This window comes from Poecilia reticulata, linkage group LG13 (assembly GCF_000633615.1).
Source record: "Poecilia reticulata strain Guanapo linkage group LG13, Guppy_female_1.0+MT, whole genome shotgun sequence".
Taxonomy (NCBI): Eukaryota; Metazoa; Chordata; class Actinopteri; order Cyprinodontiformes; family Poeciliidae; genus Poecilia; species Poecilia reticulata.
Window position 1 is genome coordinate 28,174,934 of NC_024343.1, and position 24,974 is coordinate 28,199,907.

Sequence of the window (24,974 nt, forward strand, 5' to 3'; positions counted from 1 at the left end):
CATATTATTTTGAGACTATTTTCAAGTAATATGTTGATAATGGCATGATACTTCTAAGTTTGCCCTCTCAAAGGCCAGTAAGCCTTAATTTCGTAAATAAAACTTAACACTGGAACTGGAAGATATTTGAAATATCCAAAATAAAAGGCCACAATCAAAAACAAGAACAAAAAGGAAACTAAAAAACACACACAGACAACCAAAGCCATAACTAATATGGATTATGACGTCTTTGTAAACAAAATTGCCCTTCAATACGTCGGGCAATTTTGGAAATTATCTGGCTCATTTTATCATGGGATTCATTACTTATTGCAACAGGCTGAGATATACAGTTCCTTTCAAACTTATACATACCACTTGGAGCCATTTTACACTTTCTTAGAAAACAACAGTCTTTAAATTAAAAAAAGTCAAATTAACAACTCTTGACAAAAAGATTCACTCAACGCTTTATTTGGAAACGCAACATCAGACTAATTTAATATCACTAAATTAATGATTAAACTAAATTATTAACCGAGCGTACTGTACTGTTTGTTAACTAGGACCAATTGGAATGCATGAGTGATTGAAATGAAATGTTTTTTTGTTTTTTTTATACCTCAAGATGATATTTGTTTTGAATTGAAAATGTATAGATAAACTGAATTGAAATTGAACCAAGTTTTCATCAAGGTTTGGGATGTAAAAGGCAGACCGCTGCACTCTAGCAATGTACTGCTTATAGTTTTATAACTGTGCCTCCGTCGGCTGGATGAATGAACAGGGTATATAGACTTGGTGAAGTTGGCTAAATGTCTGCAGTTACTTTTTTCTGGTTTATTGTTTTCCCTCACGTCACACCGTCCAGCTAGAAATTCAACACAGAATCCATGCAAAACCTGGAAAATATATGTTCCCAGGCGCTTTCCATCCTGTTCCACTGAGGTTGCATAAAAGTTTAAGACTCTAGATGCACAAAACCAGTACAGTATTGTACACAGTGTTACAGTGAACCTGACTTCTACAACACACTGTCTCGGGAGCTTTGGATTGTATTTGTTTGTGGTTGGTTTTGTAACATAACAAAATGGGTAAAATAAAAAATAAAAAAGTTCCAACAGTGAAAATTCTTCTGCGAAACATTGTAAGAACCTGACTTGTTCCCAGTGCAGGGTTTAGCAGTTCCAGCAGCTAACTCTGAATAAAACCTTTTTTTTTGCAAAGGTGTCTGTGATGGTTTGAGCTTCAGTCTCGCCGCGGTCTTGTTTAGCTCTTCTTAACTGGAAAACTAATGGAAGAAAGAAGGTTGACGAGAACAGAAGGCTGTGGCTGCTCGTGACATCGCTCTGCCAAGACGCACTTGTCGCCCACAACAAAAACGAGGCAGCAACACGGGGCTTTGTCGTGCTAACAGATGCAGAGCCTTTTCCTTTGTTTGTCTTTCTTTCATGCAGACACACAGCACAGACAGATATTGTTTGAGCACTGAGAGCAGCTAATTCAGATCCACCATGAAACCTATTTTTATTGTCATAACAATGAATTTAACAAATATGCAAAGAAATGCGTTGCATGGTATTGTGTGCTGCTTGGTTTCAGTCCCACCTTCCGGAGAACGGCAATATTGAAGGGTAGAAGAGCTAGAGAAAGCAGGATGCCGTTGCGCTACCCCACAGTGAACCGAATGTCCAAAGCAGACTCGCCGTTCCATCCTTTTGTGTCCTCCATCTCAGTAAATGGCGTGGCAACTTTCTTTGCTGATTTTTGCAATTGATTTTTCTATGCTGTGGACAGGAATCACGTCTTCACATCAGCAGCCCGGCTCGCCAGGTTTAGTCCAAAATGTTCCAAATATCAATGAGAAGCCAATTTAGGTCCATCAGGGGAACAGAGAGTGACAGGCGGCTCCATTGTTTGGATGTTCGCCTTTTTTCCCCCCCCTAAAGACTCCAGTTTTCATTTGAAGTCAAAGGATCTGTGTTTTGGGTTAACCACTAGCTCTCGAGTGGTCATTGCTGTTAGTTTTTTTTTTTTTTTTGATGCTACATGTAATGGATCTAAATGAGGGACTCAGCATTTATAAAATCATTCAAGGAGAATGAAAGTAGATTCAGAGAACATAATTACTAACTACTTTTTCTGCTACGCTTAGTCTTCATTTATTTGAAGTATAAAAATACAAAGTAAATTTTGCAGGGTGAAATATTCAGTGTCAAAGTTTATTGACTCTTTCAGATTCACTACAACAACAAATTGAGTAGAAAGAGTTAAATTAACACCAATTCTGAGAAGCACCAAATAAACTCAACTCAACTCAAACTTGAACTCKTAACTGTTTATTTAGCACTTTGTAAGATCAGTTTGGCAAAGTGAGGGGTTTGTTTTTGAAGAAAGTTTTCTTATTTTGTTTTGTGTCATTAGTCCATTATTTTTTGCTGTAAACTATCGGAGTCAAAAAGATAAATTTTTCATCATGCTTTAGGTTTTTTTATGTGTCAATTACATTTAGCCACAAATCTATCGGTACGGCATGATTCAGAAATGATTAGTAACTTTATAAGGAGGTAAAAATCTGTGAAATACATGTGAAAAATTTAACAGAGAGATGCTTCATGTTACAGAGCTTAAAATTTTGTCTTTGGGATTAAGTCAACCTTCAGTGACCACTGATAAGTTGCAGGTTCAATTTGGTAAAACCGGATTTGTTTTTAGCCCTGAACATTGATTTTTTGTTTCTAAGCCGGAGCAGTTGTAGTGTGGCTCAGATGCATGAAAAACACTAAAATCACCTTTTATTGAACTCTGTCAAATCAAATCAAGGTTTTACAAATCACAAATTAGGTTCTGAATATTCTGCACTTACTTTAGAATAATCTAGTACAAGTTTGAAGTGTCTAAGTTTTGTCGTTTTTTTTTTTTATATATATAACTGGAATAGATTAAAGATGCTCAGGTTAGTGAAACAACTATGTGAAATTGCCCTTTAGCCATCACAGGGAAGCTTGTGAAAATCCCCCATTATAATTTTCACTGATTTAGGAGAAACTACTGCAGTTCAGCAAATCAGTGTTAGACCCGCCCCGACACTTTGATGGGAGATTTTGACAGAAAAAATTATTTCATGCTGAAGCGGCAGGAACAGAAACTGTGAAACAATTATTTGCATTGGTTATAATAAGTTTGCATTTCTATTATTTAGTTACATATTTAATAAATTGTAATAAAAAAAATATTAAGCATCTATTTATTTTATGGTGCATTTAATTAACGATTTATTATGCATGTGTGTTTTTAATTTGGTCCATTTTAACCTTACACAGCAGGAAGCTGCAAGTTAAGGTTATTTGTAAGGCAGATTTCAGCAACAATTCAGTTCAAAGAGCTTCACTCCATAAAAACACAACACAGTAATTCATTACAAAACAAACAATAAAGATCTGATCTTGTCACCATCAAAATCATCTACAGCAGCCAATACATTCTTCATTCTACTTTTTCACTGTACATTTTCACATTTTCTAGCAGATTTGATATTCCTTTGTGAAATTCTGGTATTTCTATTATTGGGCCCTACTAATTAACAACCTTGGGTAACCTATGTTAAACTTTCACAGTTAAATATAAAACATTTAAGACATAAATAAAATTAAACACTTAAATAGATATTTTGTAAAATATTTGTATTTCCACACTGTACTGTCTGTGATGCAGTGCAAAAGTTGCACACCTGTTTGTCCACCTGCCAACGATTTACAGTGAACTTTTACTTTAATCCTTGCCTGAGAAGGATCCCAGCGATCTGAGCGCTGGGATCTTCTGTTCAGTTTGCTCCGGTCCCCATGTCATGCAGTGACGGTTGTTAATGAGCTGTAACAACCTGGTTACATCCCCACACCTTTGCTCTCACAAGAACATAATGTGCTTGCCCTTTTCCGAGGATTAAGTTTTATTTTTATGGACATGACTTCACTACAGTCACCTTTATATTCTTCTTGCACTCATGGTGCCACTTATTTTTGATTAAACTTTAAAATAATAAGACAATTACTGTTGTTTTTAAATGGATTGACTCTTTGATCTTAAGTAATTTATTTGAAGAATTAGGATGAGAATGTGTTTAACAGCGAACAAAAAAATAAAGATTTTATTTCTTGCTGCATTCTCTTTAGCCTGAAATCAGGATGCTACAATTTCAAGTTCAAAGGAAACAGATAAAATGAAAAATGTGAAGCACATGCAGGCAGTGTGTCACTGTTTTTTAAAATTTTTTATGTTTTATTCACAAAGCATTTTAGATTTCCTCATTTTACATCAGAAACGTTGCTGTTGATGTAATGAAAATGCATATCTGAAACTTGACTGCTGCACATGAAGTCTATATGGAGTTAAGGTTAAGGCTTTAGATCTCTCATAAATAGAATTCAAAGCAATGACGAAGGTAGACCGGCGTAATTAAATAATGAAATCTACCAGGTCTAGTTTGTGTTTTTAGCTCTTTGTGGATTACAAAAAGGAGTCTCTTGACACCTAAAAACACATCAGGTCGCGCTGTGATATTTAAGAGCTCAGGGAATATTTACCTTGAAAAGTTGTCTAGGCAAGCAGCTCCAGCTGCAGGAATGCATATATACATTACTCCTAATGTTCCATTTAAGTACACCAGCAATACCATTCGAAGTGAAGAGAAAGGATCATATGTCCGGGTTGGAAACATGTTTTATTTTCACACATGAACTCTCCTTTAGCGGGTCAGGATGCAGATAAAGCTGTTTTGTTTTCATGGAGTTAACTGGGAATCCTGATGCCCTGGTCAAAAAACATGCAGCAAGAGAGCACAGCTGTGGTCTCATTAAAAATGAAGCTATAGAGCAGCTTCTTCTCCTTCTGCTGAAAGTTCCCGTGGATCCTTTACTGCCAGATATTCATAAAGCCAAACCGCTGAATTGTGTCCCATATAGTGCGACCAATTGAAGCCTGTGCAGATTTTTTATTATCCTCACAAATAGGCTCATGACAGTCAGTCTGATTGCTCGGTGATGTCATGGAAATCAGGTTTCAACTTCACATCTCTGTTCTTTATGGTGGTTCTGGGATTGACTTTTGTTTTGAAGCTTTATGGCAGCTCAAGAGTGAAGTGTGGGGGATTAGGAGAAAAAAAGGGGCTGCCGGTGCTTCTCTGCTAAAATCAAATGTGTGAATACATTATGCTGCACACGTAGCCCATCTTGACTTGGCTCCCTTCCCAAACATGGACTGTTCTGATGGGCATGTGTGTCGTAGTTTCTTACTGTGCAGGAGTTAATAAAAATGTACATTTTAGTACTGCACTGAAACACCAACAGCCACATGCTACCAGCTATGATTTCAAACATGTATGTCTTGCAAAGTGTTGTACATGTATGCAGACCATAACAATTTAACTTGAATGTAGTTAAATTGCATTTCTTGTTTTGCAAAGCTCTGATCTGAGAAATTCCATGTAATTTATTCTGGTTATGTTAACCCCTAATGGTTCAAACCAACTGCATCGAGTTTCTGAGTTTTGCATCATTATCAGCTTCTTTGTTTGTGAAAGAAAAATGGTAAGTTTTTGTTTGAAGTTTACTATTTAGAGAAATAACCATCTGTCCACTTAAGAGCACTGATTGCACATCTCGGTGCTTTTGTTTGTGTGTTTTGAAGGGAGGTGTATTTGTGGAATAAAGTTAAAATAAGCGATGAAGGAAACGGAGAAAGGGCAGCTTCTAAGCTTCGACTAATTTGCACCTCACCGGCTTGAGTTGGACATGGCAGAGAGCTCGTGGGGGAGCCAATTTAAGAAGACCTCAGTGTTTTTATTTAAACTGCTTCATTTTTAAATCTGTGTTTGGGTGAATCTGTTGTTTTCCTCTAGAATTTATGGAAATTGCTAACTCTAATAGCCGAGAACACCGACTCTGTGTTTATTCAAAAATCTGCCTATTTTATAAAGGCCAGCCAGCTTCCCCTCCCTCCGCCCTCCCATCAGCGCTGTAAAATCAACATTTACGTGTGTTATTGGAAAAATAGAAAACACAGTATTATCCATAGCTTAGATGAAACGTTAAAGAACGTGAAAGCCATGACACCAAACTGCACCAAAACGTTTGAACGCACATGTCATACTATTTGATTCACAGTCTCTCCATGCTGTTTTAGTAATTTTAAGTGTTAAATTATTAAAAGCAGTTGCTTTTAACTGAATTACTTTTCAGGGAAAACTTTTCAGGGTATTGTTTCACTGATCTGTAAGAATACCAACATTCGTTTTTCTGAGTATGTATAAAATAAAGCATACTTAAAAAAAAAAAATGGAAATCTTAGACTGTGTTAGATTTCCTGCTTACATGACAGTCCCCCCACCCCCCGCCACCCTCCAGAGACATTCAGATGCTCTTAAAAGGCTGTATACGTCAAAAGCTTTACTGCTGAACACATTTCTATAAATTCTACATCAGTGTTGGATAACCCTGAACTCTTCTCCTTTTGATTTTTTTTTTCTTCTTCTTAAAGAGGTGTGACATTTCGCAGGTTAGGACTTCATGAATAACAGCAGTTGTAGGTGGTTGATGTCCTGTGTCAACAAAGCTTTTCAGCAGTGTAATTTAAGATGTTTTCACACATGTTCTCCAGCGCCTTCGGTTTTTTAGACGTTTTCCAGAGGAGGGCTGCATGCATGAACACCTCAGCAGACAGTCTGGACTGTTGGCATGCTGGTGTGCTTTTGTTAGCGTCTATACTGTGCACTTATGCCTTCTCGCACAATGCCTTCCACTCTTGTTGATATTGTGAGTATGAAGCTGCAAAGAGGAGCGCAGAGAAGGTTATCATTTTTTAACAAGTGGGAAGCCGTTGAGGATTCATGCAATATTCTGAGAAAAAACAAACAACAACTTATAAATCCTTAAACATATCTCTGCAAATTCATTTTCTATACCCCCCTTTTTTTTTTTTTTTACGTTGCAACCACAATCTTCAATGTTTTTTTTTACTGGGATTATATTTGATAAATCTTCACAAAGCAGAGYGATGGATGGATGGATGTTTTCAGCGTTTTACTTAAGAGAAATTGGAACATTGTGTTTTAGAACACTGTTTTTTTTTTTTTTTAGACCCACTTTTTGCTACAATTACAGCTGCAAGTCTTTTGGGATATATTTCTTCTAGCTGTGCACAGCAAGAGACTAAATGTTTCTGCCGATTCTTCAGTCTCACGCAGATTGCATTGAGAGTGTCTGTGAACAGCAATTTTTCTCTTATAGATTCCTAATTTGATTTAGGCCAGGATTTGGACTGCTACACACATTTGCTTTGTAGCTCTGGCTGTATATTTAGTGTCATTTTTCTTCTGGAGAGTGACACGCTACCCAAGGCTCAAGTCTTTTGCAGTGTCCATCAGTTTTTCTTCCATGAGTGCATTTTATTGACCTCTACCAATCTTCCCATTAGCTGTGATCAGCTTCTTTGTTTTTGCTAAGGAAAAGATTCCCCACAGCACCAACACATCTCAGCAGCGTTGATGTGTTCAGGGTGAGCAGTGTTAGCTGGGCATGTTCAGAGTTTGGGATGTTGTTTCAGAATCTGCCATTTAACTCTTTTCATAACTTCACTGACGTGTGTGGTGGTGCCTTATTCACTAATGTCTTCAGGATGTATTTACACCATTGCTCTGCTTGTTTGGTCTGGACCAAAAGCAGAATTGATTTTTCGCTTTGTGTAGTTTGCTTTCTTATTGTCCTTTTTTTGCAAGCACAATATAATTTGAAAACAAACGTGGTTGATGATCATTGGTGGAATTCAACAGAAATGAAGGGGGTGAGACAGAGCTCCGACTCGGGAAAACTAACTTTCTGTTATGTTATAACAGCTATTACAACTGGAAAAATAGCAGCTCATTCAACACTGGATATTTCTGATTTTGGATCGACTTCAGAGAAAACACACTTGAATGAGAGGAGTTGGTTTGCGTGTTCTGACCCACAACACGCTGGCAACAGCATCGCTAAGCAAGACATGTTGGATCAGTTAGGATTTGAGTACAATTACAACATGGAGCAGTAGCGTTAGCGACACGGAAAGGCTCATTTTTACCTTAAAGGCAAGCGACAGTGACTCATGAAGTCCAAAAAGACATTTCTTTAGTTGATTTGGATCGAGGCCAGTCTGTATTCACCCCAGAAGCAAACTGCACCAGAGTTTATTTGTAAGCATGACCCCTCAAAGAGTGGGTTACGGTTCGGTTGTGTGGTCCGCACTAAGGTTCGCTTGAGTCTATTCACACCTGCAGAAAAGGTCCAGACCAACGAGGGAAACAAACTCTGCTGGCTCTAAAGCGGACCAAATGTGTTGGGTGTGAACACACCCTAAATAAACGTTGGAGGCTTTCACAGAGCAGCTGTATTTATATTGAAAGTAAACAACACACCATGGACTGTACTGTATTATATTTATGGGTATGGGAGTAATTATTTATTCAATGAATTTGTAGTAAAAAATCTTAAACACTACTATGAAACACTATTTCTTTTTAGCAAGCCCCATAAAAGGCATACATTGTTTAAAAAATCAGAATGTTTGAGTGCCAGAGTTTTGCTAGGTGTCTGTAAGGTATAATCACTCAGGCAACTTCCCTCATTAATGTAACAGTTTCAGATAAAGAGTGTTCAAACCCATAACTGTTTATCATATTGGCAAGGCTTTGATAACGTGGCTTTCAGGCACAAAATAAAAAGAAATCGTGCCTGCAGCTGAGGGAAAACAGTTTGACAGTCCTGCGTGCGGCCATATGACCTTTTACACAATAATGCAATGTATTCTTGGATCAGAGAGCATACTTTTAATTTCACAGCCAGCTTGCATTTCCAGATATCCAGTGCACTGGCTCAAGTATTTTGCTGTCGTTTTGATATGTTGTCCACGTGTGCTGTTCAATAAGTAATGGGGTTGCCTCAGCACGCATGCATTAACGCTGCAGATCAGCGGAGCTGCTCAATGCACTTCGAACGATGTGACTTTCCCAAGTGCCCTTACAGCTTTTTCCAGCCGGAAGCATCTGGTTTCAAGCTGCATAAATCATTTTTTACGTAGAAATACACGCAGACTACCGAGATTATCGAGTGACGATGCCTGAATAGAACCCCGTCTCATGTTCTGCAGACCTACAAGCGAGCTCAATTAGATTCTGTATGTAACCTTACAAAAAACTGATGCAACAAAATTGAGTTAATTTTCGATATGCTTTCCAAGACTTGCTGGTTTTATGTTTTGCAGGTATTGACAGTTCCAGATATTTTATGCAATAACACGTTCAAACCGGTAAGATGCGCTTTGATCGTTCTCATTTTTTAGAGGAAATTTCTTGTGAAACCCACTGCTTGTTCAGGTGTTGGGATTGCAGAAGTTTCTAGCAGAACTACTTGCTTCAGAGATGATTGGCTGGTCTGTTTGAAAAATATATTCCACAGAAGCTCATTTGAGAGGCATGTTGTCAAAATCCTACTCGGTTTATACAGGTGTTGGGGAAATGCACACCCGCTTGTTATAACTTTCAACATACGAAAGTAACTAAATTGATACCTGAATTTGTTTTCACACTTTTTCTTTTAATCTGTAAGCATGAGGAGAAAAAAATGTAATCAGGAGAAACAAAAGCTCTGGCAAATCTCTTCTCTCTCCCTTTGCCCACTGTGCCACCCACACACCGCCTCATGTCTCTGCTGCTCGGCTTCTCTTCATTCGATGCATTGTTGTGTAAAATGACAACTTGGTGGAAAGGTTTTCCTTCCACTCTGGGCTTATTTTACAGCAAGGTGAGTTTTCATTCCATCACTGGGGTTTTCCCCTGAAAAATAGTCACAGGTTTTGAACAGAAGGAAAAATCTTGTCACCTTTTCCCTAAAGCTGATTCTTGTTTTCCTTCGTGCATCTTTCTCCTATTAGCAAAAGTATGCCAGTGACAGCAACCAATGAAGGCTAAGGAGATTTCTGATTATTTTTTATGTATGATGTTCTTGTTGATCTTGGAAAATTATTTTTAGGTTCTTTCTGAAAAGAAAAGCCTGTAGCCTCAGAAAACACTGCAGTAACTATGACAGACGTGAAGCATGAGCCAAGGAAAAGGGTGTTGTCTACCAAAGGACATGTGGTTCCAACCATGTGTCATTTCCTACCCACATTTAGTATTCACTTGACAACAAAGGATTTGAGGTGGTTTCTGTTTTCCACTCATGGTCTGCTGTTAGGAGATGTGGTTTTAAATCATCAGCAAATAGTTTCTTCCAACAGGGTTTGATCAGGGTTCCTGACCTATCAACAAATAATCAAATAAATTGGTATAGAGCATAGTCTGAAGTTTTCAAGTAATAGACAGTGGAATTAAATAGTATATGAGAATTACAAAGACAAAGCTACACTAACATACTTCAAAGAAAAGCAATGGTTTAAGGACATTGACACATGAGGGACATTGTAAAAGGCAGAATAGTGCAGATTGGAGGTGCAACTTGATGTTCTCTTTCTATAGGTGATGCACTTGGCCCCATCTTTCAGCCTTTAACCTTGACCAAGATGTCAGTTGAGCTTTTGCGGTGACTAAATGTGCTGTCTTTCATCCTGTAGACTTGGCTAAGAGCTGAAATGCTTAGCTGTGTTTCTCTCCAGGATGAGGCCACTAAAGTAACTACAACTGCTATTACATTTTTAGTTTTCTTGAACCTTGATCAGTGCTGCTTTTCTTGTGTGTGGCAGAAAAACCCTGAGAACATTGCCTGGCTCAGCTCTGGTTCTGCTGGAGGTTTCTTCCTGTTAAACTGTTGCTGCATACACGCTCAGTGTGAGGGATTGCTGCAAAGTCAGCAACACAATGCAAGTGAATATCTACATGCTTATCCAGAAGTGAATGCTGCAAGTTTGTGATTCAGTGCAGTCCAACTGCATTATGTGATCCCTGGATCAGTTGAAATGGAAGTATTTTAATTTGTATGGTTGGATTGGATTGAAATGACTTTATTTGTGGTGCGTTGAGATGTGTTTGTGAATTTGCACTACCTAAATAAACTAAATCGAATTCAATTGAATCAGTAAATGTGTTTGTCTTTGTTAAGTTGGATCCACAGGGAGTTGTTTCAAGATTTCTTACCCTCTTTAACAAACTTCCCTAAAATTTTTGAGGCTCCTAAAATCTCTTTTTTTTCTTTTTTTTTCTTTTTTATCTGAAATCAATGTTGAAAAAATGTAATCTTTTTATCTTGTTTGCCACATTTTTTCTTTTCTACCAAGAGCCCAAAAAGCTAAATTTTGTTAAAGTGGTGGAAGCTGGTTCAAGAATTTGGAACAAACCAATTTCAGCCACAATCTCTGAGCTTATTACAAAAAAAGAGTCACAAATATAGATATAACAGGGTGCCAAGCTTGAAGCACTTACTTTCATCTCTGGGTCTCGTAATAATAGGTTACACTTACTTCATCAGACAACATCTTATACTGACACCAAAACGATGGTAATTTTAGAAAAGATTTCACTTTCTGCCTCCTTTATACTGCACTGCTTTAATATTGTCAAATGTTGGTACACAATCTTGTTAGGCTCCTATTATGTATGTTCTATTTATGTCATTCATGTGTGGATTACACCCTAAGAGACCTCCTCGTTCTGTTTTTAAAAAGCATTGTTTTCTGTGACTGTCAGTCCATTGCTGTTCACTTTCTTGTGTTTTTCTGCCTTGTAATCCATCCATTTTCTGTACAACCCAGTGGGGTCAGGAGGGGTGCTGGTGCCTATGTCCAGCGAACATTTCGGGAGAGAGGCGGGGTTCACCCTGGACAGGTCGCCAGTCTGTCCCTTGTAATACGTTTCGTTATTTGTATAAACTGTTAAATAAATGGGGCTTTGTAATAGCTGACACCAGTGTTCGACACTGTTCACTAAAAAGTTGATCATAAACGTTAATCATAACCATTACATGAAAATAGTATTGGAAGCTAATGATAAAGCGCTAAATTCAACTATGATGATACCCACATATGCCACCACCAACAGGGTGATATGCGCAAAAATTAATTTGCGCTAAATGTTTTCAAAGTTAGCAAAAACACTAAATATGAACTCCCCTACTTGCGGATTATCAAAAGTGTGCCCACCACTGGGTGACACATTTTTTAAAAAAAGGTTCGAATTGCAAACAAGCTTGAATGACTGTTAACTTTTTCATTTGGAAATCAAAATCGTTTTAGCAATAGTTTGCATTTCAACAACCTTAGTGCAAAGTAGTAGTTTACAACAGCGTCCTTCAAGACACGCCAATAAATTCTGCTTTTAAGGGTTAGTCATGTGCGAGTTATAAAACCCCGCAGTATGGTGCACATTTATCTTGCAACTTTCTATGTGGTGCTTCTGTTTCACACTTTTATTTTTCAATCTGTGCTCGTTTTGGTTCAGACATCAAAACTGTGGTTACCCACAGGGAAACATCCTGATTCTGGTCTGGTATCAAACACACTATTTGTCAAACCTAACTACCAGTTAGAAGGCGTGCTTTTTCCATCTGCACAAAGCCACAGTCTCATGGCTTCTATTTTAGACATCAAATAATGAAGTGTACCAGATGTGTTGAGGAAATTAAGTGAAAAGGGGGGTAGCTTCTGCCACAAGGCGTCCTGCCTAAACATCTCTATGAGGAGCTGATGGTGAGGGAAACCAGGGTTCCTCAAAATTTAGTGCACATAAGTTTTTTATTTTGTGACAAATGGCAACTGTGCAAATAAATGTGGCAGATGTTCTTCTACTGTACGGATCAAAAGTTGGTGTATTACGTTTAAAGTATACATGTTAACAGAATATACAAATGGGGAGCAGATGGAGCAAAATGTAAACTTCGTTTTTAAGATGCGACGTTCACAACCATATAGAAGAGCTGTGTTGCAGAAATATGTGCTGGAGAAAAAAGGGTGTGAGGCAGGAGGAGGTTTTAGAACTGTCAGCTAACACTGGGCTCGGCGCAGGCTGTAATCACACTGGTATGACTAAAGCCATTAGTTACCTGTATTGTTCTTTAAAAAGCTCCCAGTATTCCCGGGCCAGCCTCCTTTCAGGCGTGCATGGAGTCCTTAATGTGCCCAAATGTCTTTGCATGCGGCTGAATTCGAGCAGGAACAGAGGGAGCTTATGAGATTTAGATCATGGCTGGAAAGATCTGCCGTTGTGCTGACTTTGAACAAAATCAGGGTAAAAGAAACTGCGGTATTTTAGTACGCAGCTGGACACATGGAGGTACTTATTTACTGTTGTCAGCTGACAGGCTCATAAGTCTTGTTTTAGTGATTTATTTTTATTTGTTAACATCAGCTCAAGGACTTGTGCTGTGTGTGTTGGGAGCAATCACTGGCTACGGCAGATTTTCATTAACGCAACCTAAATTACATAGATGTTAAAAAAATGCCATTAAAAACATTAAATCATCATCAATCACGCCAAACATAGTCACGGCTTTTTCTGTTTTTTTACTTTTTTTTTTTTTAATTCCCTAGCGTTTGTTTTTCCTCATAAACTCATTAATTTGGGAGCATTTGAATTACATACAAAACATTTAGTTGATTAAAACCATATTTAAATTGTTCTGAATTGTAAAAAAAAAAAAAAACCCTGAAAGAAGTTTAATTAAAATAAGGGAACAAGAGATCCCAGAGAGAAAGGAAAAAAATAAAAAAGGCAAATTAAGTTTTATATAGTGACCTGGCCTGGTTCTGTCAACATTACCTGGTCTGATGTTTTTCTCACAGGGCCGCCTGCTTTATTAGGAAGTTACTCTTATAAGAAGCAACCTTAACCTGCCCTGTTTCAAACACAGTAGTTTAGAAATGGTTGCTCTTACATGAAAACATGTTTATTCGTATCGAGGACAAAAAAAAAAACTTCAATAATTAAAATATGTTCTGATTGTACATTTAAAGCAAAATAAGTCTGACTTTATCTCGGCTGTGAATATGCAAACTGCCATTCAAGACAAAAAAAAAAATCATACTGCTGGTATAATAATAGTTGTTGATCATTACAGTCATTTTGAATGAACATTTATTATTTAAATTGGCAAAACCAGATGTCAGCAAATTATGAATATTTGGATTAATATCCACTAAATCAAAATGCCGTTTTCTAATATTTTATTCTTTATTTTTAACTCTTCTTCATACGACCGTCTGACATTACTTGTAAATTATTTGAGCTACCTGCTCAGGTAGCCCGGTCTGAACATTTACAAAAATTACAATATTTCTTGCCAGTCGTCTCAGAAACTGAAAAATCACATATTCTAAGCCTTTGTTTCTTGCGATATTCACAGTTATGGTTTACAGATAATGAAAACCCAAATTCAATGTTTCAGAAAAGGAGGATACTGTGACAAAGGTCATTAATAGAAACTCCTGGTGTCACAGCCTAATTGGCTAATTAACTCAAAACACCTGGAAAGGTTTTGTGCTGCTTTACACGGTCTCTCACTCTGGGTCAGTTGGCTACACAATGATGGGGAAGCCTGCTGATTGGACAGATGTCCAGAAGACACCCTTCACATGCAGGGTAAGCCACAAAAGGTAATTACTGAAGAAGCTGGTTGTTCATAGGGTTCTATATCCAAGCATTTTAGCTGAACATTTTGGTAGGTAAAGATGCAACATCAACAAGGAGGACTTACGTTCTTAAGCAAAATCCACTCCAGACCATCCACCACACACACAGACTAGTACCAGACACGGGCTAAAAATGTGGCATTCTCAGTGTCAAGCCATTCCTGAACCAGAGAGATGAGACCTCATCAGAGGCGTCTCATCCAGGTAAGCAGAAAGGGAACTGGACCGTTGAACAATACTCCAGAGTCCTGCTTTTAGATGAAAGTGAAGTTCTACAATATAATTTGGGAATTAAGGTATTTTTGTTTCAAGGATAACCCCTTGAGATATATAATCTCATTTTCAAGGGGGCGGGGGGCCTTACAAAACCTAAGATAAAAGAAGATGAGACGCTGTATTCATTGATGCAGTTAATTCATGCAAGAGGATGTTGCCTAACATACTTTTGAGTGCATAGAAATGTACATGCTTTTCAGAAGCCTGACATTCGTGCTTAAAACATTGTTTTTGATTGGTCCAATGTGATATTCAAATTTTCTGAGACTGCGAATTTTGGGTTTCCTTTACACCTCTAAGTCATAATCATTAAAAATGCAAAAATATAAAATATAATAAAAGCGTGAAATACTTTACTCGAATTCGGTTGGTTTGCAATTTTCTTTTTTTTTTTTTTTTTTTTAGAAAACAAGAGAAAGAGAAGAAAAAAAGCCCAATCTTGGATGAGAACCAGCACTAATATTAAGAGAATTCTCCAGAGTGCTGTCGGCACTCAGATCTTAACACGCAGAAAACGGAGCATGACTGGTAAGACTGTTTCAGAGATGAATCATTGATCTATGGTTCTCTTCCTTATTTTCAGAGGAATTGGCAGTGAAAGATATTGACGAGCATCATCGGCATTTAAATGACAAAACAAGCGTGTTTCTCTGAATTTCGCTGAGGCAGCAGGGAGGAGCGGGGAGGCAAATCGTAACTCGGGGATTCTGTCCTGCTGTTAAGCACTAAGACTCACCATCCAGTGAGGATTGGAAGGAAAACCCGGCTTGTCTCCAAACTTGTTAAACACATAAACGGTGTTAACATGCTTTGTTCCATTGCACAGCCCCCCACCCTGTGCCTACACCTCCACACACCCCTCCTCCAACCCTATATCCAAACACTCCCCCTTTTCAAAGTTGAGTAAACCTGCCGAGAAGCGAGCGGAGGAAGCTTAGCCCTGATTTCAGTGCGGTGGAGGAGCCAGAGGGCCCAGGGGACACTCAGGTTACCAGCATTGAATCCTGCAGTATTAGCAGGGCACGGGGAAATAACAACCTGCCATCTGGAACCTATGTTAAAGCCATCCTAGCCTTGCAGCATTCAATCACACTGACCTCAATTAAGTGTTATTTGTTTAGTATTTATATTCTCTTCTCCCATTGCCTGCAGAGCTTTCTGTTCCTTGTTGTATCGGATGCCTTAACGTGCTTTGTCAGATCCCTAGTGATAGGGTTTAGATTTTGTTAGGGGGTCTCCTATTCCTTATGAGGTTTTTATTAAACTTAAAGCTATTGTACATTTGAAGAGGTCTGAGGAAGAGAGCACCTTAAGTGCAGCACATAAAGGCTGCCTTTGTTTGAGTGACATTGGATAGTTTGGTAGATTAAAATTTGAGTTTTTGTTTTTTTTCGTTTTTCCTCATGACTCAACATTGCTTTTTTTTGACCCCACTTAAACAGGAGACAATGACTGCACTTAACTAGGTCGTCCTTCTTTTGAACCTTGACGCTCCACACTTGCTCTAAAGGTGAGCGTTATTTTGCTGTTTCTCATTTTTGCCGTACAAAAGGTTGATGAATATATTTTCATATACTGGATGTAAATGTTTTTAGATTTGGTTTGCTTTACTTTTTTTAATTAAAGCTGGTGGAGGTAATGTTTATTAAAGAACAATTATGTTTTTTTTTTTTTTACATATTGTCACCTTTCTAAAATAATGCTCTTAGTTTGTCTAAAGAGATTTTTGCCAAAAAGTAGTGACCTCTTTCTTTCCAAAAGATGTTCTAGGCAAAAAAAAAAAATCACTTTTGAGGAAAAATAAACTAATTTACTAGACTATTGTAGGAAGACCATTATTGATCAGTGCATACTTAAAAGTGAACAATACCAAGACCCTCATCCTGGTTGTGATTGTTTTCTTTTCTGACAAAGCTGTGTATTTCTGCAGATGGCAATAGGACCACAAGGAAGAGGCAGACGATATAATTTTTATTATAATCATCTCTAAAACTGTCAGGACATAGTGACAGTTTTAACACATGTGTAGAACACACTTTTATAAAACTTCCATACTACAGTGTAGTATGAATCAGGAACCTGTGTTCCAGATAGGTTCTTAAAACCTTTTTTTACTGTTAATTTGCTTGGAATTTGAAACATTAGCTTCACAAAAATTGTAAGGATGAAGAAGTCAGACATCTAATAGCTACTTTTTGATCACTCATTAAATAAAATCTGTTTTGCAAAATGTTTATAATTTTAACATAAAATCAGATTTTTCCTCAGAAACATCCCAAATTGACAGAACTCTCTGTCTCTGCATCACTGAACAAGTGCAGCAAAATCCTCGTGGTTGTGGAGTAGAGGTATTTCTACGAAATTTAAAAAAAACTGAAAAGAACTAAAGAATATTGCTTCCGGCTTCCTCCCAGAGTCCAAAAATATGACTGAGTTAATTAGTCTCTCTAAATTGCCCTAAAGTATCGGTGTGTGTGTGTGTGCGTGCGTGCGTGCGTGCGTGTGTGCGCGCGCCCGCGGTTGTTTGTCCTGTGTTGCCTTGTGATTGACTGACGACTTGTTCAAAGTCTGCTGGAGATAGGCACCAGCCCTCACATTACTCTTGGATTTATCCATTTATTAGATGGATGGATCGATTGAATTATAAAATGAATAACATGTCCAACCTAATATTGAGGGGAAAAAGCACTGATTTACTACTATGCTTTAGGTTGTTAAATCATTCATTCATTTATTGCAACAGTACTGAAGCCTTAAGCAACTTCCTGTCACTGATCATTAAACATTTAAACATCAGTCTGTATGTTTGAATTTCCTGTAGAATATTTGGATTAATATTTTAATTGTGAGATTGTCAAATGTGTCTAGAATTGGCTAAAGCCAGCCATACCTTCCCCCCAGCAGCTATCTGGAAGGAGTTCAGCAGCAATGAACGTCTTTTTGCTTGGACTGGAGTTGAATCGCTGCAGTTATTACGTTAAACAAATCAAATCTGCCTGCAACCAACATCAGGTGGCTTAAGAAGCGTAAGTAGAAGAAGTGCATTCCTAAAACAAATTGAACAGTTTGACCCTGCTGGTGTTGCTTTCTCTTTAGAATCTTTCACAAGTTTATCGCACATTTTTTAACGATTGTTTCTTCTCTGCTTGCATTCAGTCTTGCTTGTAGAAGCATTTTTGTGACAGAAATGGGGATATAGATGACTGTGGGGAAAAACGACAGACGTATGTGTCGTTTGTCTGTCTGTTGTTTGTTGTTTGACTCCAAACCTGCGGATTCACAAAGGCAAGTATATCCCTGTTGGACCCGAGTCGTCTTCACTCACACTTCGTCTACGCTGGTGCTCCAGACGGTGCATATCTAGTGCTTAGACACGATGCATTTGTTTTAGTTTTCGACTGGCCAAGCACAAAATCAGCAGAGTAATTGGTGTATTGTATTTGAAATGAAGACTGAAAGTTGGCACAGAATTTACACCAGTATAAATCACTACACATTGAATGTTTTGCTTTTTAAAGAATTTGTCAGAGGTTTTACTTCTAAAGTACGCCAACAACTCTGTATTATATTTATTTTTTACAATCTGCCTGGTGGTCAGTACTTGCGTTTTAAACCCATCATGGGACAACTGGACGATCGGTTTTCAATAGCCGTGTTACCCTCATAGTTATTGCACTTTGAGAAAAAAAAAGTCAATTTTTATAGTAGTAGATTCATTCCCCTTAACTATGTAGAAATTCGACATGGTATCACCAGCAGCAGTAGCTGGATTCGCATCAGGTTTTGCTGAGGTTGGCAGCATTTAAACTAGGATGCCCAGAGGGACGTTTCTGTCCATCTCATTCTTTAATAATAGTAATAAAGTCTTACCTCTGACTCAACTTTGATTTGCTGTTTGATGCAAGTCTGTTTCTAATGAATTGACATTTCAATGTTTAACATTTAAAGAAAATAAACCTTAAATCTAAAACTGTTAAAAATGTGCATGTCTCTTTAAATGACATGACAATTAAAATAAAAATTGCAACCTCTATGCTCATTGTGGTTACTTAAGCAACAGCAACATCTCTTTGGTCCAAAACGCCATAAAAAGGCTCAATTAATTGTATTTTGTAACAAAACTTATCCTCTCTACCTGCTGCAGTGTCACATAACAAAAAACTTTTACATGAGGGTTTAAATTCTTGAGTTTAGCTGCTGCAGTTTTTCTTTATTTCTTTTTACAAAAATCCTATCTGCACCTTTGGTAATGAATTAATGAGTCTGTTGACAAGTGTGGCGGCGGCGGGACGGGGTGGCTCTCAGTGAGGCGTGCGTTCAGCAACAGAAGACGGGAACGCAACATGAGACTTTACATTTCAGTTTACGAATAATGACCACTCTATTCATCAAATGCACCCCCACGGCTAAAAGATGTGAGAAGTGTACATTACACACCTTGTGCTAAAATGGTGATATTTACCAGAGAAAAAAAACTGTCTAGCTTGGAAATAACCTGAATTAAAACAACAGTTTTATTCATAAAACCTGATAAAAAAAAACAATCTTGTCATGATTTAACCTCGGAGTAATTTAGGAAGCATTTCATGTGATAGAGCAAGAAAATAAAAGAATAAAATAAAAGAAATAGTTTTTAAGATTTTTTCTTGTATAAACCAAAAACTATAAAGGGTGATTTTATTTAGTGGTTTCAGAATAAAGACGACTAACTACAAAGCGAGAACTATTTTGCATCAGGGTGTCAACATTAGTTTGAGAGCAAGTTTGACAGAAAATTTGAGAAAGTTTGAAAAAATATCTTTTGAGAAATATAGAATCACTTTTTTGTAAAAAGTGATTCTACATATTATTCACTCAAGTGAGGCTGAATACATCATCACATTTTTGCGTTTCTGTTTGTAAAAAATAAGTTATTAAGTTACTTACTGTTTTGTGTTGGATTATCAAATAAAACTTGGAACAAATTGTAAAACATATTTCAAAGAATACTTTTGTGAGGCTTTGTAAACGAGAATTAAAATCAGAGTTAGCAGAAGAAAACAACTGAATGATGATTAATCTTTTCTGTACTGCATGAATTGCCATAAATTACTTTGTTTCTTTGCAACTACTTCCAGCCATATGCATAATGTTTTTGTAAGGTTTAATCATTCAGATTTCCAGGTTTTATGCTTTTCAGGTTTAATTCTTCCTCCCTCGTGAGAATAACATTTTGGCTCCAGAGGTTTCTTTTCCTTCTCTTTATGCAAGCAAAATATGCAAAAACTGGAAAAATGGAAAGATGGAGCCTATTAGGAAGGAATGAAATAGCTTTTTAAAAGCCATGCTGATAAACTGGTGGGGAAATTGGTAAAAGCTTTAACCCTTAAAACAGTTGACATCGTTTCTCTTTTCCTTTCTTCTCTTTAATTTTTTATTCATTCCCTTGTGAGTGGTTTTAATTTTTTTGTACACCACGGTACCAACATCTCACCGTGAAGTATAAAAAAAAAAAAAAAAAACATTTCAAATTCTCACACTTATTTTGCAGCCTTCTGTGATGATTGAACGTTGGTCTGAAGTTTGGCTTTGGTGTGTACCGCACTATCAGCATGTCACAGGGCTAGTTGCTTTCTACAGATATCCGGTAGATAAAAGCTGCAGAACTGGGACTCTGAGCCCTCTGCTAAATGTCCCCCAGCATCAGTGACAGGCATCGACAGGAGAGGATGCCTTCAATGCCCACCAAGTCACATGTCAGAGCTCTTCCCAATCGGCTGTTAAAGGTTCTGTTGGGGTCATTTTGTGTCATTTTGTTTAGTTTGCAGTGCAAAGTACCACAGCTAGGAATTGTTTTCATTCAGACACATTGGAGGGTATTCAAGTATGAATACCTCCTTAAAGATTTGCCATTCAAATCAGATCTTTGACTAGGCCTTTCCTAAAAGGCCATGTAGCTTATTTTTTTAAGCCATTCAGAGGTGATCGTCTTGGTGTGTTTTTCGGATCACTGTCCTTTCACGTGCTTAAGCGTAACGTTACTGACTGGTGTTTTAAACAAAATTACATACATTTTACAGCAGAACCAATGACCCTGATTGTTAGGTGGTTTAAATAATGTTCGGTCTCTTTTTGTGAGATTCGGGATGAGGAGTTGATGGGGATACACAGATATGAAAGTTAACTTTTTCCTTTAACAAAGGAAATCATCTTTTGAAAAAATGCAATTTGCATTTACTGTTTTTATTTTGAAAATGTACTTGATGCTCTAGAACGGAGACTAAAAGAGGAAGAAAAAAAACATTAAAATTGTATTTGGGGCAAATACTTCCTGATGGCAAAGTATGTGTAAAATCCCTACAAATCAAATTGTTTGAAATATTTATAAAATGTGAATCCAATATAAAAACCCACCTACAATTCCAGGATTCTAAACCATTTAAACCAAGTTAAAGATAATATTTAATATCATCTCCCTCTGTTTTGTTAGTAACTTAGAAACTTGAATTTTTAAACCCTGAAAGCTGGCTTTCCAAGTCTGGGTTTGGTTAATAGCTTCATTAGACTGCATGGCATGAGTTAAGTGTAGCTGCATGCATGCGCGGAGCACAGAATGATGTGTTAATTCTGGGTAATTTATTACCCCTGGTGTCGCCGGGCGAGGCGCCGCTGACAGATTCTGTCTCCCTGGGATCACCCTCAGCCAGGCTTCCATGGGCATTACCTGCTTAGCAGTGACTCTTGCATGTGGAGCTCACATCCGCTGATGCAAGTATGATGTAAAACCCTCAGTGCAGGAAAACAACAGCGAGGAGACACACGGTGAACATTTTATCCGGCTGGTAGTCTTTGAAGGTAGAGAGCTAAAAGCATACCTGTGGAGAGGAAGAAGAAGATCAAATTCAGCATCACCGTTATAGGCATTTGCTTGGCCCTCATATGGTTTTTATTTATGGAAGTATCCTTTTCTGTCTAAGCCAAACTCTGATTAGATCAGTGTTGCTGATTATGGCCTAGAGCTAGAGATCAATCCTAATTTACTGGGAGAATTAAATTTATATATAGGAGGATGCAATGCCCTACCCTGATGGAGGAAAGGTCATTTTCTCCCATATGTGTGAACAATCAAAGAGGGAAACTAAAAGAAGACGAACCAAGCCTTTAGTTAAAAAAAATCTATGTCTGAATAAAATGTAAAAGTAAAATTTTTTCCACATTTGATTATGCCACAATCAGACTTTATTTTATTTTATGCCCTTAATTCATATAGAGCATGGCAGTTAGCCATCTAGTCAAAATCAGCAACAGAGGTAGCAGTATTCATAGACTGTAAAATTGGAGCCGTTAATGAAAGGTCTATTACAAAGAAGCACTTCCTGAAGCGCAACCCTGTGTGGTAGATCTGCAATAAATTTCACCCCATTGAAGTCAATGTGTCATTGACACATGGCGGGTATCAACATGGTTGAATCTAGAGCTTCAACCGTGCTAAATACCATGTGTAATATTAGCAGAACTAATGTTTATGAGTAGTGTTTTAGGGTAGCGGAGTCCTCCACTGGAAAACGTCATTCTCAAGAGGAAACGTTGTAGTGGCAGAGCTGTTTGGATATACAGCCAGAGCAAAAATAAAATGGTTTAGATCAAAGCAAAGTCGAGCGTCATAATGACTTAGCCAATGTCCATAACTAAAACCAAGTGAGAATTTGTCAAACCACACAGCTTGAGCTGTTTTGCTCAGAAGAAATATTGAAAATTTCACTCACTGAAAGTGGAAAGCTGGTAGAAACCATTCTCCAAAAGTCTGGTTGCAACATGCTACTTAACATAAAGTTAAGTGGTATGACTGCAGGGTGCTGTGGGTGTATTCATATGGTTCTCTGCATGTTTCAGCTCTGTCTATTGTTAAGCCACTGCGATCAGATGGTGCAGACCCTCTGGTACCTTGGAGACATGGGGATTGTGCAGGTAAACATAGGACTGCTAAGATATCCATCAGCCATTTCATATCATAATCGGTCAGAGACAAATCAGCATAAACCAACACTACCCCGGGACGATCCTCCCAAGGACCTTTGTCTGAACTGTCACGATAGTGTGATATCTTTATTTCATTGTCTGAGAACGGTTTTTTTTTTTTTTTTGTATTGCAATGTTATGAAGCTGACGAAAACAAGTCCATTGTGTTTACAGCGGTCCACTGCAGCAGCCACGCCTTCTCCAAACAGTGGATCTTTATAGTCGGAGCTGTCATCTGGTGGCTGATGAAGCTAGAGAGTGATTAGCCACACCCAGGGGCTGTTGAGAAGGGAAATGTGGGAGGTGTGTGGCTGTCAAAGCAGGGAAGGCAGAGATGACTCAGTTGAGCACTTAGAGTAAGACCATTTTCATGCAGCGATGCTTCTTCTGGCTTTGCTGCGTGTGCTGATTTTTTATTTTATTTTTTTTACTGTTGATATTGAACATCCGCTGGTTTTATTGTCTCACTGCGGCCGCGTCTGCTGTTTGCGGTGCATCAGGTTATCGTGGATCACATGTCCATATATATATATATATATATATGTGTGTGTGTGTGTGTGTGTCCATTGAAGCCAGGAATGGCTGCTGGTTCATTTTGCAAAGTGCAGCAAACATCCATATTATTGCTGTTGTGAGGAAACTTAATTACTCCAGTTTATGTGATTGATTGACGCTTTCACTATGTGCTGCTCTTCCTACTGAACAGTTGGAAGCACTTTGATCACGAAGTCAATTGTGTTATGTAGAAAAGTGTTAGTCTGAGGTTTATATACAGGCTAACACATAAACTAACACAGGAACTTTAATCCTTTTTTAATTTTCTGCTTTTAATGGTTTATTTGTATGGAGAGCCAAAAGGAACAAAATTAAATATGTCAATGCATCATTAATTAAATGCACCATGGCATAAATAAATGTTTAATTATTTTTTTAAATACACAACAAATTTATTAAATATGGATTTAAATCATTAAAATGCAAACTCATAATAGCTGATGCAGATGATTGATTAGATGTGCATGTAATTATTTTATGGTTCCTTCTCCTATGGTGTCCACATGAAATAATTTTATCTGTCAAACTCATGTTGAGGGGCGGGGTTATGGGCGGAGCTTTCACTGATTTGTTGAACTCCACTAGTCTAACCTGATTCTTTGAAATTCTTGTAATGGAGAATTTTCTTAATAATTTCCAGAAGACGCTAGGAGAGATTTTAAAGTTATGAGACGACACAGAAGCAGGAAATTGTCATCCAGGTTACGTGGTCGATCAAGTCAAAAAATTGTGGAGTTCAACAGGTCAGTGTTAGCCTCGCCCCTCAACTTTGATGCTTAAGTTTGACAAATTATTTCATTGTGATCCTGCAGGAACAATGAAATAACAATTTTTTTAGTCATATTCATCGGCTATTGTAGGTTTGCATTTCAATATTTTAATTTCATATTTAATCTACTAAATAAATGATTTAAGCAGTTAAGCATATATCTATTTCATGGTACATCAAATGAATGATTTAATTATGTATTTATTCATTTATTTTTTCTCTTTTGACTCACCATATATTTGAACCATTTATTTTAAGGGTACAATATTCAGACAATTTAAATGAGATTTAAATAACAAGAGCTGGGCGCACACTAAGTCTGCACAATATACCGCAAATCCATCCTTATTGCATCATTACCGCGTATCACCAAGAGCTGCCTGGACTGCAATTAGCTAGGTTAGCTAATTATTTAGTACAATGCATACACGCTCCTTTTGCCTGTAATATATTCAATGGAGCTTGTTTAATGCAGCATAAAAAGCTTTAAAAGGTGAAGTGGTTGTCAATAAAACCTTGTTAATATGGAAATATGGATTTTCTTTTTTTACAGTAGCTAGATGGGACCACTCATTATGTGGAGTCTACGTTTGCTATGAATCCAAAGCAGTGAGACATTCACGCTTTTAAATGATTTATTTAGTGCAAGTCATATAATTCCAGCAACATTTACTGATATCCTTGCAAATCACAAGTTTCTAAAAAATGTTCAGCCCTACCTTACAAACTTCAAGTTAGCTTTCTGTTTGCC

At 37.6% G+C, this 24,974-nt stretch overlaps 1 protein-coding gene across 14 annotated transcripts in view; it reads left to right on the forward strand.

The window, feature by feature from the left end:
* The window catches only part of tenm4 (teneurin transmembrane protein 4), a 211,175-nt gene that overhangs the window by 14,386 nt on the left and 171,815 nt on the right, over positions 1-24,974 (forward strand). For 2 of the 14 annotated variants that reach the window (XM_008426387.2, XM_008426390.2), the window contains exon 2: positions 15,307-15,429. The exons of the other annotated variants lie outside the window; for them this stretch is intronic. The gene's annotated coding sequence lies outside the window, so the exon portion shown is untranslated. The remainder of the gene's footprint in view (positions 1-15,306; positions 15,430-24,974) is intronic. 14 annotated transcript variants of the gene reach the window in all.